Raw genomic sequence first — 6,248 nt, 5'->3', positions numbered from 1 at the left:
CGGATCGTTTCGATGACTACCTGCAAGCTCAACAACAGATTCTACAATCCATTCAAAAATCCATACAACAGTTAACCCAAGATAAAGCCTAACCAAAAGGTGTGTTTCCAGGTCAAGCTATACCTAATCCTAAAACACCAAACACAACATTTGAAGTAACCGGTAATACTAGTAATAAAAATTCAAACGTAGGTGAGTTAAATGCCATCGCCACTCTCCGTTCTGGTAAAGTGGTTGATAACGCCGTTACTATGCCTATTAATACACAACCAGTGGTCATTGAAAATGAAACTTTAGAAGATACTAAAATAGAAACTGAAGATCTTACCCCTGTAGAGGTACCAGTTAAACCACAACCCAAGAGGAAAATGGCCAAGGATAAAAATCCTATTAACTCATACGCTAAATATAGATATAAACCACCGTTTCCCCAGAGACTAGCTGATAAGAGCCCAAAACTGTAGTTTTAACCCCTTAATAATCATACTGTCAGACCAATTATGTGAATAATAAGTAAGAGTTAACACTGATTACGCGTTTTTATGCATTTCAGGCTTCAAAGTCCATTATGTGCGTAAATGTACCACTTTAGCGAGATCTGAGGGAGCAAAAGTCGTGAGAACTTCCAAAGCCGTATCTTTGGACTCGGACCTCGAATTGGGCATACCTTATGTCAAAACGACCGGCTCGGAAAGAGCTTTGTAATGGTCCAAGCCTTGACCCAATCAGAGGAGCAGAAGTGGACGAAAAGTCTGTGGAAGTCAACTGCAGCTGAAGAGGCCTTTTTGGACTGGAAGAATTGGGTTTTGGGCCTGATTCTCTGGCCCAAACCCTGGCTCCAAGCCCATGCACGAATTTTGGATCTGGATGTATAAAAACAAAAGCTTAGCTCTTCATTAATGGTAGCTAGTTAGACCTAAATTAAGATATAGAATTATAGATCTAGTTTTATTAATTAAATTAAGTTTTAGTTTCATTTAAATTCTTGTTTTAGATTAAATCCTTGAATCATTGTTCTTGATAGATTAGATAAATAAAGTAGTATTCTTTACCCATTTCGATTTTTGTCAATTCCAATTCTAGATCTAATTTCAATTCATGTCCTTAGTTCAATTTAGTCATTAAATTAGATTTCATTATTGTTTAATTAAATAAATTTCAATGCTTTATATTATGTTTAGTTTTAATATAAATGGAAATGATTGCGGAATGATTCAAGGCTAAACCTCCATTAGAGGGGGTTGTGAAGCCTTGATGAAAGCTTGATTCCGATTATCGTAGAGTCGTCGTATTTTCTATTCCACTCTAGAAATGATTAGTTCACCATGAGAATGGGTTTAATTGTTCACATGCTAGTTATGAATTGGTAGAAATGCCATGTATAATTAGGGATTAGGAATAACCAATTGTTCTGCGAAGCAGTTCAATTCGGATTACGACGATTCGTCGTTAGTGGATTAAGTTGAGTTAAGGTGGAATCAATCCCCCTCTAACTCCTTATCATAGAATCAACGTAACATTCCCTTAGTTGACTGATAAGCGACTAGTTGCATCTTGTGGGTAGTTGCATCGTAGTATAATTCCTTCGTAAAACTCTCATAGACTTAAAAACGACTAGTTAGATTAGAAAACATCCATGCTAGAGCACTAGGAGTGGAACGAACTCTATCTACTCCCCTATATCTCAATTGGTTGAGAGTAGAATAATTCTTTGATAAACAAGAGAGCAATCAAGTAAAAAGTTTAGTTTACTTACGTTGTGGATTCGTAGTTCATTTCGTAGGTAGACTATTCATTTTATAGGTATCAAATGGTGCCGCTGCCATCTTAGTTGCACTTTATCATTGTTTTCATAATAGAATTAGTAATTTTTAAGTCCCATTTCACCCACCCACCCTTGTTTGATTCATACCGTGGTTGCCGTTCAGTTTTGGAAAAATTCAGCGAGAAACGACTGAAGCGCCAAGCTACAAAGAGAGCGCGACGGCGCTATCTTCTTGGACTTCGCTTATACATCGAAGGGCCAGCAAAAAGAGCGCGACCCGCGCTATCTTATGGAGCTCGACTTTGCCTTGGCGCCAGCGCTTTAAGATAGAGCGCCAGCGCCTTCTCTCGAATTTCCGGGATTTCCACGGTTTGATTTGAACTTCGAGTTGTCAAGTTTTTCAGTGTTCTATTCTCTTATATACACCGAACACGCGTAAACAAGACGCTATTCATAAAGCAAGCAAGGGACGAATCAGGTATTCCTTTCTTCCACACCTCGCATCTCCTGTTAGAGGTTTATACTAGTATATCAGAATTGTTTGGAGTGTTGCATGTGTAGTTAAGCTCGACTTAGTCTTGCATGAGATTAAGGTCTGGTCGTACAAAAACACCGAACGTAAATACACAACAACATCAACAATCAAGTCTATCTAGTATACCACACACTACACCTCTAGCTACTATTCCACACACACCACCGATATAATGGGGAAGAAAAGAGACTCCTCTCGGACTTCTACAAAGCCTTGAGCGATAGCCCCAAATCTTGCATCGTTCTAGCAAAACCCAAATGGGGATTTGAGAATCCCTCCAAATATTTTTAATTTGTTACCCGCTTTTCATGGTTTAGACCATGAAAACCTTACCAAAGATATCGTAGGATTGAACAAGTCCTAACAACATTCCACCATCCTACGGTTGGTTCGAACAAATTAAATTAAGGGTATTCCCTTTCACCTTAGCCCGATAAGGCGCCTTGGTTAACGCCCAAGCCTAATTACGTGGACTCGTGGGCTAAACTTGTTCATTTGTTTATGGAACATTTTACCCCCCCTAAAGACGGATGAGATGCTTTCTAAGATTCATTTCTTTCAACAAAATCCTCATGAAACATTTTCAGAGGCTTGGAATCGTTTCACCGATCCGCTTATAGAGTGTCCACATCATAACTTAGCTTAAAGACACGTTAGTTCGTGCCTTTTCAAAGGACTTCAACATCACCATAAAGAAGTCCTTGACATAATGAATGGGGTAGTTTCTTAAACAAAGGAGCCTCTGAGGCTTATAAATTTTAGAGGACCAAACTAAAGCGTAATAATAATTGGGGGGTAGTGACGATTACTCCCGCTCCGCTAGTTCTTCTTCCACGTTTAAGGCTACCGGTATGTTTGAGGTTAAACCCGATCTAGAACTTAAAAATTTAATCGAATCTCTAACTAAAAAGGTTGAGGCCATTTTGTACAACAAAAGCCTATCCCCGTCATGAATGTAAATTCAAATCCATGTAGTTTTCATTGGAGTCCCGAGCATCCCGAATCCCATCGTCCTATAGCCTATGAACAGGCTTGTTCCATTAATAGTGAACCTAACGCCCTTGGAGACAAAATCCCAACTTTGGTTGGAGAAATAACCAAAACGCCACACCTCAAGGGTACAATCATCAATATGTTAAATAACGCAGAGCTTTAACCAAGCTCCACTACGACAAGGGCGGTCGGGTAATTTTAATAATTATAACAACCAAGTGCAACCTCGACAAGGTCAAGCACAAGGTCAAGGTAATTATAATAATTATAATGCTAATAGAGGTATCGTTAGGTAAATAATAACTATCAAAATCCACCAATAAATAATTCACGGGAAATAGTTCCAGTAACCCCACCCCGTGACCACTACACCCACACACCCGGATCGTCTTGACACCTTTATACAAGTGAGCCAAAACTTTTCCAAACCATGGCTCAATCCAACCAACAGCTTCTACAATCCCAGAACTAATTTAACCCAACAGTTGGCTCAAGATAAAGCCCAAACCAAAGGTGTGTTTCCAGGTAACGCAATACCTAATCCTAAAACAACAAACACAGCCTTTGAGGTAACGGATAATACTAGTAATGAATATGAAAATGTAGGTGAGATAAATGCAATCACCACTCTCCGTTCTGGCAGAGTGGTTGATAACAAGGTAACTATGCCTATAGTTACCCCACCAGTAGCCCCTACACCTGCTATATTACTAGATACTGAAATAGAAACTGAAGAGCCTACCACTGTAGAAGTACCGCCATAACACAACCAAAGAAACAGAAGCCACGGTTAAACATCCGGTTGATACCATTGCTAAATATAGACGTAAAACCACCGTTTCCACAAAAATTGGCCATGTTAACTAGGGATACAAATTACGAGGAGATTAGGGACGTTTTCAAGAATCTAACTATAAACCTTCCTTTCCTCGAAGCTATAAAAAGCTACCACACCATGCTAAGTTTCTTAAGGAATTGTGTACTACTAGGCGTAAGACAAATATACCGAAAAGACGCTTTTTAACGTAACAATTCCCAACCTTATCCGAACATAATGGAATTGTTAAGTACAAGGACCCCGGTCGCCCCATCGCATAATGCACCTTAGGAGATTCCTATACGACGACAGCGTTATTAGACACGGGGGCTAGTGTTAACTTTACTCCCATTTTATTTGTATAGACAAATAGGTCTAGACAAAATGCAACCCACTAAAATGGCGTTGCAATTAGTCGATCGGTCTATTAAGTACCCTAAGGGTGTAGTCGAAAATGTGCTTGTAAAAGTGCAGGATTTCTACTATCCGGCTGATTTTGTAGTCCTCGATACGTAAGTCGCTAACGACTGGGTCCCCGATTATTTTAGGGCGCCCTTTCTCGGCAACCGCCAACGCTCATTAATTGCCGTGATGGTTCAATGTCCATGTCCTTTGGCCATCTTGCTGTTGAAGTCAATGTTTTTAAAACAAGGACACAGTTACCCGATTCGTCTATGGATGGAAAGGTTAGCATGATCGAGAGCTTTGCTCGAGATTATTTCAACAACACGTTCCCTGATAGTCATATGCCCAAAATTCTTTCCTTTGGAAAGTCAGACTCCAACATTTTCATTCCTACACTAGTCGATACACATGTTATTGACGAGGATGGGATAGATGACTTTCTTAAAGATGTAGAGGACTACCATAGTAATGTGGATATGACCAATCTAGATGAGGAATTTGATGAGTTTCTTCGAGTAGGTGAAAATTCACCCTATCAAGAACTAACTAGCACAACATCCACCTCGATTCCCCTCCTTCCACCCTTTCAAAGGAACCCCGAGTTTGCACTCGATCCTGTTGTTTCTTCTGTGCTCTATAATTTTTTAAATCCTCCTAGCAAACAGATACTTCAGAAGGACAAACTATTTGACACCTTCATTTTCAGAATTGAGACAGTCCCTACACACACAATGAATGAGTTCGGTGCTAAAACCAAATCCTCATTGTGTACAGGCTGTCTTTCTAGAACTTATCCATACCTACCATATTCTCCACAACCATTCACTTTTCCACACTTATTTACTAGAACACCCACTCATTCAAAAATGAAAAAGAAGGTGCATGATAGGTTACACAATAGGGTTACCCAACTTCGTTTGGATTCCACTAGGCTGAGTCGTAGGAAATCTTGGTGTTTCATTGTATTTGGATATGTTTGCTGTGATATTTATTTATGGAATGATCCACAACTATTTCGGTTGTTGATATATGATCAACTGCATGTTCATACATATGTCTTAGATAAAGTCTTGAGTACCTGACTATAAACGACTCAATTTCTGTGTTGGTGCATTTCCTTTCATTCCAATATATTGGTGAGTGCACCATTAAGGTAACCGGGCCCTCCCTATGGAGTGTGTGGCTGTAAGTACCGGATCCTAAGTCCACGGTTCACATAGTTCACGTTTTCCACTCTTGCATGTTTTCTCGGATTTTTGAGTCATGTTTCTCTATGGTGTGAATTATGTCTTTATTGCTTATTGTTTTTCCTTCTAAAACTAAAATAAAAAAATAAAAAAATAAAATAAACATAGTAATCTAGGAAGTCTCGAATCGACTTTAAAAGACCTGATCGCTAAAACAAATTTTCTAAAATTCTTGTAAAAATTTGTTTGGGGGTGGGGTGTTCGTGTTTCCATACTAAATGTTTTATGTCCCACTAGAGTTGCTTAGGCCGTTTTATTGTATTACGATTCGGATTGACATGATCTATTAATTTAGAGTTCATTCGTTCGCATAACTTACGTCATGCACGCACTTCGAGGCGTTTTCCACTATCCCGTATGTCATCCGAAGTCGGAATAGAGTGTTTTATGGATCATTGGATAGGAAATTCTCTCCTGATCATTTCCATATCTCATTTGCAAAAATCGGACATGTAACGAAGCGGGAATTTTGATTTCAAATTCGCG

The 6,248-nt window shown here is 39.2% G+C and overlaps 1 non-coding gene across 1 annotated transcript; it reads right to left on the bottom strand.

The window, feature by feature from the left end:
* Window positions 1-2,835: 2,835 nt before the first annotated feature.
* On the bottom strand, window positions 2,836-2,939 carry LOC147514997 (small nucleolar RNA R71). The gene has a single exon (XR_015214642.1). It is a non-coding gene; the product is annotated as a small nucleolar RNA R71 (small nucleolar RNA).
* Window positions 2,940-6,248: the final 3,309 nt, after the last annotated feature.

Source organism: Coptis chinensis, chromosome 2 (assembly GCF_015680905.1).
Source record: "Coptis chinensis isolate HL-2020 chromosome 2, ASM1568090v1, whole genome shotgun sequence".
Taxonomy (NCBI): Eukaryota; Viridiplantae; Streptophyta; class Magnoliopsida; order Ranunculales; family Ranunculaceae; genus Coptis; species Coptis chinensis.
Note: the sequence above shows the minus strand (reverse complement) of the source record. Positions and strands in the feature narration are given on the sequence as shown.